A 9528-nucleotide genomic window follows, 5' to 3' on the forward strand; every position below is an offset into this window, starting at 1 on the left:
CTGCCATATTTAATTAATTTCAACTTCAACCATGAACCCTATTTAAAGCCTATAAATAGCAGCTCTTTAGGCAACTAAGGGAGGACAAAAATTACACCAAAAATTAGCGAAGCTTTACCAAAATACTCTGAATAAAATATCGTTTCAGAAACCCAAAATACGTATTCCATTATTCTTGATTTTCTAATCATCCCATAATACATCAATAATTCATGTCACTCTTGGAATAGGGAACAACATTTTTCACAGTAAGCCCGGTAACGTTTTCGGAATGGAAACAATACATCGACAATTCATGTCATTCTCGGAATGAGGAACGACATCTCAACTCAGTAAGCCTAGTAACGTTTTCAGAATGGGAAACAATACATCGATAACTCAGTAAGCCCGATAATGTTTTCGGAATGGGAAAGAATACATCGGGAATTCATGTCACTCTCAGAATGGGGAATACTTCAACTCAGTAAGCCTGGTAACGTTTTCGAAATGGAAAATAATACATTGACAATTCATGTCATTCTCGGAATGGGGAATGATATTCAACTCAGTAAGCCCGATAACATTTTCGAAATGGGAAACAATATATTGGTAACTCATGTCACTCTCGGAATGGAAACGACATCCAACGTAGTAAGTCCGGTAACGTTTTTCGAATGGGAAGCAATACATCGGTAATTCATGTCATTCTTATAATGGAGAATGACTTTCAACTTAGTAAGTCTGGTAATGTTTGCAGAATGGGAAACGATACATCGGCAATTCATGTCATTCTCGGAATGAGGAACGACATTTTTTCTTAGTTAGTCTAGTAATCTTTTAATGGGAAATAATACATCGGCAATTCATGTCATTTTCGGAATGGGGAACGCCATTTTTACAATAAGTCTGGTAACGTTTTCGGAATGAGAAACAATGCACCAACAATCACTTGGGTCGCAATCGCTCCGACTCCATATCAATATTTACTTTATCCTACTTTGTTCCATTACACACATTTTGTGTCAACCTCTTCAAAGTAGGGGCAAAATACCGTTTTGCAAAACATTTACTTTGAAATCAATTTTGTTTCAAAATGCATGCACTTTACAACGCATGATAAAGTAAGTAGGGGTAGTTGTAGACACTGAAGTCCGGATCCTATGATGAAAACCTTTATGAAATGTTTAGTTTAATTTTCAGTCTAAAATTTGTCAAATTAGAAATATACCCATAGGATTTATTCATAAAAAATTCGTATAAATATATATTAAAAAATTATAATAAATATAATATATATATATATATATATATATATTTAAAAAATAAATAGAGTGCCACCACCTTGCCAGATGAGGGCACCATCACCTAGTAAGGTGATGACAAATACCATCACCTTGGGTGATGGCGCCGTTACCTATAGGTAAGCATCGGCCGTCAGTCCCTTTAATGGGTCGACTGTTAAAATATTAAAGAAAATAAACTTAATTTATAATAAAAATAAAATAAATTTAATGGGTATGTGAATGCATGAACAAACATATGATGATGGGTAGGATGAAAAAAAAAACAAAAAAAAATCAATAAAGACCATTGACTAATATAGATGCGGATCTGCTCCATCCACATTTGTGGTTTTAAATTGGCAAAAAAATAGTGGCAAATATTTGCCACTATATTTATTTATATGTTTACCATAGGTTATAATTATAACCTAAGTTTGTCAATTTTTACATTTATTCACATTCAAACCATAGGTTATAACTATAACCTATCGTTTGTCATTTTTATTATTTTTGGTGTAAAAATAAAGAAAATAAAAGAAAAGAAATAAAAGCAATAAAAAATATAAAATCAAAAAAAGAAATAGTCAAAGGAGAGAAGAACATGGGTTAGTGGGTGACAAAGTGGAAAATGACATCAAACTAATTTCAAAGTGCAGGAAAACCCGAAATAAGTCTCTGGCCACTTTTGATTAAATTATTCGGGGAGCTAAACGTTCAAGGACATCAGAAGTGAGCTTGGATCCAGAAAATAGACGTCCCCAGCTTTTTGGATCCATCTTCAGCAGCATCATAGAACGAACACAGAGAGAGTAGGAATTTTACGAAGTCAGCTGCAGAAACACAATGCAATTTCGGGTCAAAACTACACAAGCCAAGTTGAGACCTAAAATCAAAGAAGCACAACTCTATTTTCTTCAAGGTGGAATCATGGCATGAGTAGTGGGTGAGTGTATGCTTAGTGGGCATAAATCTCTCCTATAAATAACATTCTTCATCTTCATTCAACCCCCTCCCCCCAACCCAACCAAATCAACAATAAAAATAATCAATCAACAAATCAAATACAACAAATACACAACACATATCAATCTAATTCTCAAATATATTCAGTCTATTCATATCTTTCTAGCCAAATTCAGTCCCTTTTTCGGTCCAAATTCATCCCTAAATACAATTCTCAAGCTTCCGAGCCAATTCCAATCATTAATCTTTGATTCTTATCATCAATTTTAGCTACAATCTCTACAATTTCAAACTTTTGTTCATCAATTTGAACACCAATTTTCAGCAGCCCCCTTTGTCCGATTTTAGCCACTAAAATCGTCCATCTAGGTCCCTGATTCAGTATAATTTGCTCTTTTCCGATCAAACACAATTCTGATTCGTTTTTCTACTCAAATTCACAACTACAAACTCAATTTCCTAGCCAAAATATCAATCTTATCACGTCAATTCTGATTTACCTATACTCAAGTCCAATCAATTAAGGCCACTAAACACGCATTTTACTTAAGTCAAGCATCAGTCTCGGGATAACGACCTCAGGCAGACACAACGTTTCAATGTGATGCTTCGACGCAACTGCTCACCGCTTCGGTTAATTTATTTCAATTGTTCATTTCAATTTCAATTATTATTATTGCTTTTGACATCGTGGATATTAATTTTCTATTTTCTTGGTTGTAATTATTTCCATTCGGTTAATTATAACCCAAAACTCTCATTTTAAAGTAAATATAAAAGAAAAATTCCAAAACTCTGGTGTTTGCTTCATTATATTTACATTTTTAATTACTGAAAACTATTGGTCCAATTTTAGTTAAAGTTGTGTTGACGACAACTAGGAACCCATGGAAACATTTTCACAATCCTTGCTTTTCCCGCATAATCACTATGCCATTTTCCCTTTCACATGACACAAGATACATGACAGACATTTGTTTTCGTGTCGTCTGAATTTTTTTCGTGATAGTATTTTAACATTATGTCATCTGAAGGCGGAATTAAAAACGCGCTCGATTCTCAAATGACGTTACGATTATAGTCTTCTGTCATCTAAAAAATAAACGCGATTTTGATGAAAAAGTCACTTAACCATCAGACGACAGTGCGAATAAATCATTGTCATTGTTATACGAAAATAAAAAAGCGGAAACCATGTAACATCCCCAAAACCCTAACATATGAGTCTTCCCACATTCATATATGTTTTCATGATTGAATACATACATTTTAGATTCATCACATTGTCATTAGAAGTTTCATATGCATAATGTGATTACCATGCGATTAGGAGGTGATTAGTGTGTCGTTAAGATGTAACGATTGGTTAATTGAGTGAGGACTTAAATGAATAAATGCATATATCCTAAATTGATTAACTTACACTTTAGGAGGGCTGAATTTGATGTTTGTGAGAAAGCACCTCAATAAAGCACGAGGTGTCACCCAAGGTAAGACAAACAACACCTCTTCATCTTTAAAAGGATGTACAAGACTTCATCCTTATTATTTTCAGCCATATTTTCGAAGAGAGCTGCAAAAAACTTTCCTTTTTCATACCCTAACACCCTCCAAACAAAACTCTTCCAATTTCTTCCATTTTCAAGCCAAACAAGTCAAGTTAGGAAGCATACTAGGTGATAGACACAAGTTGAAGGTTAGCATGTTATTTTAGCTTGTTTTCTATGAGTTTGAGATTCTGAAATACCTAGGTATGATCATAGGATTTGCTGTGGATGAGTTGTGATTGAGTTTGTTGAGTTTTGGTGTTGTTTGAATTGGTTTTATGCTGTCCAAATGAAAGATATGTATCAAGTGCCCTAAACAGAAATATAGGGTACTGCTTTCAGTCATTTGGAGCATGTGTTTCATCTTGAAATTGTTCGAATTTGAAGATACATAAAGAATAAACTATGTTCCCATATATGTTATGCAACCCTCTGTAAAATATGGGACTTTAATTCCATATATAGATGAAGAAAACCTAGATGGAACATGACTGCCTCGAAATTTAATGTCATGTGAGGTAGGCATGTTGATGTAGCATTTTGAGGATCTTAGAGTCATAATTTGGGAAAGCTTATTTATAAAAAAGTGTACCTAACTACTTTAAGTATATGTATATAAAAGGATTTGGCAATACATTATGTTTAGTGTGAGCTAGGTTGAGTGCATTATGGTAGATGCAAAGCTGGGTAGTCTGTTTCTTGGCTGGAAACAGGACAGAATCATTTTGCATGCCATATATTGTGTAGAAGGGATATTAATTTTAATTTTGGATATGTTATACCCATATATGTCTAGTTTCATTAGGTTTAAGAAACAGAGCATTTGGATTCATATAGAGAAAGTTATGGCAGAATGTGTGCAAGTAGGTCATGTGATTGTCTAAGACAAAATGATTAGATTGCATAAACTTTGTGGAGTTAGTGTCTTGTAAATCATATAGCATTCATTAGTTTATATTTTCATTAAGTTTATGTTATGGCTAATTGTATAAATGTTATGTGACATTAGGAGGACAAGGTGGAATTGAACGCACACCCGATCGTGTAGAATAGATCAAACTGAGTGCGACGGTAAGCATATTGCTTATATATGTGTATGAATGTATTGTGGCTTGTGACTTGTTGAGTGTGAGATGTGGTTGAATCTGATGTGAATGATGTGAATAATGTTTGAGTGTTTCCGATACGTTGTGATAGATATGAAAGTGGTATGATTGAGTATGTTGCAGTGTTATGAGTAAATACGGCATGTTGAGCCTTGTACACATACTGGAACTGGATAATGGTTGGATTATAAATGAATATGAGCTTGCTTAGATGGATATGTGAAATGGTCTAAGTTGAGAGTGCTATCCGAATATTATGAGCCGGAAGCACATGTGTTGAGATATATGAGTACGTGAGTTAAGTTTAACTCCTCCGTAGCGCAGATGATTGTATTCCGAATTTAGTGAGCCGGGATACAGATTGGGCCCAATAACCATTTTATATATATTGTCTAAGTATAGTAAGGCCTTTCTAAAATAAGTATTACTATACTAAGTGAAACAAATGAATATCTTTCTATTGAAAATTCTAACTTGGTACTGATGATATATTTTGATTTGTGCTCTTTACATTACTTTCTTATATACATATATGCGTAATATGTTTATTGAGTAGGCAGCTCACCCCTTGCCAACAGATTTTACAGGTTAGGTGGAGTTCTTCTTGCTTAAGGTCGCACCGGTAGTGTCAGTCCATTCTCATCTAGGCATTTTGGAGTCTTGTGATGTACTTTTGTTTTGTAAATCCTCTATGTAGGATAATGACTTAAACGTGTATTGTAAATTGTAAATGCTTTCTCTTATGTATAATATGTAAAGTTTATATGAGATTGAAGTTTATATGATTGAGAATTGAAAGCATATTTATAACTGATATTGTGTGAGATATCATGTGATCCTAGTGAGGGGGTTACAAACCAAATATTAGAAAAGCGGGGGAGCAAAAAGTTCCTAAAATTTTAACGCGCCCAATCTTTTAGACATCATATAAAAGCCAAAGTGAAAATCTAATTTCTCATTTTGTCTTTCAACCAAAGGTCTTGTGGCCTCCATCGCTGCCACCAGTAAGCTCACTTGTCCCATTTCAAAACCCTCCAAAACCCTAGATCTTTCTAGTTCTTCAAACTCTCGTAGAATGAGCCTATATTTCTGCCACTGTAACTACGAGCCGCTTTCTTTGTAGTCTGGTTAGAGAAGAGATGCCAATTCCTATATTTCTGTACGATGATTCCAATTGAAGGTATCTATCCCTCTCTATCCTTCTTCTTCTTCTTCTGTCTCTACTAACTGTGGATTTCATCTTTGCTTAATGATTTTTCTCCGTTAATCTTTTTGTCTCTCTAATCTATTATGAGTTTATCAATTCTGTGCATAAATTATGATTGATTCGGGTCATTCACCAAATCAGTTCACTTTCCCTTTAGTACTGAAGCGTGTGCTTCTGAACCAGCATTTTTTAATGGCATTTTTTTAGGCTCAGGATTTGATCAGTGATCTGCCTCAAAGCATTATTGAAATCATTCTAACTCGATGGCCCATAAGAGATACTGTAAGAACAAGCATCTTATCCACCAAATGGAGGTATCGACGGGCTTCCCTTACTCACCTGATTTTTGATGATAAATGTGTTCCAATTTATTGTGACAAAGGGGCTGTGGAAAGCAATCTTATCAATTTTATCACTCGAACACTCTTTCTTCATCAAGGCCCCATTCACGAGTTTAAGCTTTCCACTTCTTATCTCCAATGTTGCCCTGATATTGATCAGTGGTTACTTTTCCTCTCAAGGTCTGGTATCAAAGAGTTGAATCTTGAATTAGGGGAAGGAGAATGGTTTAGGGGTCCCTTCAAGTCTTTTCAATTGTACGAAATTGACCCATTTGGAGCTTACTCGTTGTGAATTTGATCCACCTCCTAGCTTCAAATGATTCTTATGTTTGAAAAAACTCAATCTTTATCAAGTTTTGGTTGCTCCTGAGACAATTGAAAGTTTGATATCTGGTTGTCCTCTTCTTGATAGTCTTTCATTGTCCTATTTTGATAGTTTGGTTCTTAACATTGATGCCTTAAATCTCAAGTGCTTGTGTTTGGAGGGTGAATTCAAGGATATTTGCCTTCAAAATACCCCACTTTTAGTTGCCATGTCTGTTGCCATGTATATGACTGATGACATTGCTGAGCACTTCGAGCAAACTTCAAGTTATATTTTTATCAGGTTTCTTGGGTACGTTTTTATGAAGCAACCCAAAAATAATAGTTATTTTGGCTAAGCTATAAAGTATTTAGGCAAAGACGATTTGCATAATTGACATAACAATCAAATGATTGCAAGAAGCATACTGAAACTTCACATGCGAGAATTTTGGGTAACTTTTGGCTGTAGATCCTTCAATTCCTTTTGAACTTTTGATGTTGTACGAAGACCTTTCCTAACCCCGTGCATATAATTGTAATTAAAAGCTGCATATACAACTCTAGTGCATTGTATATTCGAAGAATTTGATATAATCCAATATAAAATCTCACGCCGCATTTGATTAGATTCCTTATCTGCCTCCTACATAATTAATTTAGAGTACTAATGTCACTAAACATCATAATTGACAATATATAACTATTATGATGTGTTAGGATTTTAAGATAAAATAAAAAAATATATATACCACAAAAGGGATCTCCAAGAAACAATGACGCATGTATTGTAATACATAAACCCCACAATCGAAGCTACAAAAATATAAAATTCATAGCATTGATTAAGTAGGGAAATTTTAGAACAAAGAACACAAAACCCACGTATTAAAGAAAGAAACAAAAGTTATACTTACCCATTTTGTTGTTGAAATGTATATTTAGACTTAATTGGATATGTACTAATAAATGAACATGAATTGATCTCATTTCCTTGAAATTGAGGCAGTGAGAAAAGATTATCCATGAATACTAGCTGTAAATAAAACATTAAGGTTAACAACTAAATTTGAGTTAGTATGATAGTAAATGCTCTAAGTTAAATATATTTAACAATTTTTCAATGAAATAAGGTCATCAGAACATTACCAATTTTTTAACTGTCGACTCTCTAACTGATTGGTTCATTTCTCGAAGAGTGTTATATAGTATGGCTTTATTGTTGTTGAAGTCTATCACCAGTAAATACCAATGCATGTTCGCCTCATTTATTGGTATGAAAATCTATTAGACATTAAAAAATAACCGTAAAATGTTGCGAAAATAATCAAGACATTATCATTTTCAAAATATACAGTAAATTTAAGATGACTTACTTGCTCAACATGCCCTAATCGTGTCACGTGTTTATCATTTTTCCAGAAACATTTAATAAACGTATCCTATGGAGGTTGTACTTCTTGTAAAACTAGTTGCTAAACAAATAAGTTGAACATTGAGTATAATAAATAAATAAATAATAGTTCCAACTTATATTTGATACATACCGAAAAATAAGCAGGCATGTACCATCTCTTCCAACCTCTTTTCTTTTTTCTTTCTTCAAGGGTTAATACTTTTGCCATTACATTTATTACCTATATGATAAAATATATTAAATTGGAATATGTTCAATTTGACTAATGTAAATGAAACACATGCATACATTTCTTACCCCTGAACATATCCATTGTTTCGGGTGCAAGCTTAATAATTCCTCCATAGTGGCACGTGCATCACCAAAATCACAAGGGTTGGGACATCTGAAATAATATATAGAACTTATTATGTATATACAAGCCCAATAAAAAAAAAAAAACTCAAAATGATAATTAACATTTCAATTTTAATTCATTACCTCATCACTTGTTGCTTTTCAAATATCAAATCACATATATTATTTATAGGATCGTCTAGCTCTTTAAAAGACATTTCCAGATCCTCCTTACTAAGACTCTACATATATATATATATATATATATATATATATATATATATATATATATATATATATATATATATATATATATAATGTGTCAAACTCCTAAACACTTGTATATGAAAATCATATATTTTAATTAGCAAAACATCAAATACAGTTTCTTACCCTAACTGGGGAACATTCCCTTTCCTTTCTTTTACTTCCACTGCTTGATTCAACTTTCACAAAAATGGGATTGTTTTGATTGGATAATTTTGGATTTATTGCATTCAACATGTGCTTAGATGCTCCATCCATAATAGATCCTGAGCTCGATATATGAATTGGAGAACAAGTCTACATGTGAATATTATCAGACCAACACTAGTTAAAATAATATTCATTTAACAAAATTATTCTGAAGTGTAAGCTTAAAAACAATAGAAAAATATACGCACCTTTTGACATGGTTGGTGAGGTAATTCTTTCTTTGATTTACGCTTCTTACGGACTCTTGTTTGTTTAGCAGCTCCTAAGACTTTACTAAAAAATTTTGGAGTGCGTTCCTCAACTGGAATAAAAATTTCTTTTGGATCTTGCAAACGAGGTTCTTGTTTCAATATTCCCTTCAACAATTTTTTTAGATCTGATACTTCAGTAGATAGATTATGAAAGCCTCGAGAAGAGGAATCTGATGTAGTAATTGCTATTTGATCCAATTTCAATAGCACATTACTTTTGAAATCTCTAACTTCATTTCTTAAATCAATAATTTTAGTTTTCAAGTTGTTAACACCGGTGACATTTTGTGCTTTTTCAATACTGGTATTCAAAATTTC

General features: G+C 33.2%; 1 pseudogene; it reads left to right on the forward strand.

Annotated features, from left to right (window-relative positions):
- The first annotated feature begins 393 nt into the window (after positions 1–393).
- LOC136216840 (F-box/FBD/LRR-repeat protein At1g13570-like) lies at positions 394–7088 on the forward strand (annotated as a pseudogene).
- Positions 7089–9528: the final 2440 nt, after the last annotated feature.

The sequence above is a fragment of the Euphorbia lathyris genome, chromosome 2, assembly GCF_963576675.1.
Source record: "Euphorbia lathyris chromosome 2, ddEupLath1.1, whole genome shotgun sequence".
In the NCBI taxonomy this organism is placed as follows: domain Eukaryota; kingdom Viridiplantae; phylum Streptophyta; class Magnoliopsida; order Malpighiales; family Euphorbiaceae; genus Euphorbia; species Euphorbia lathyris.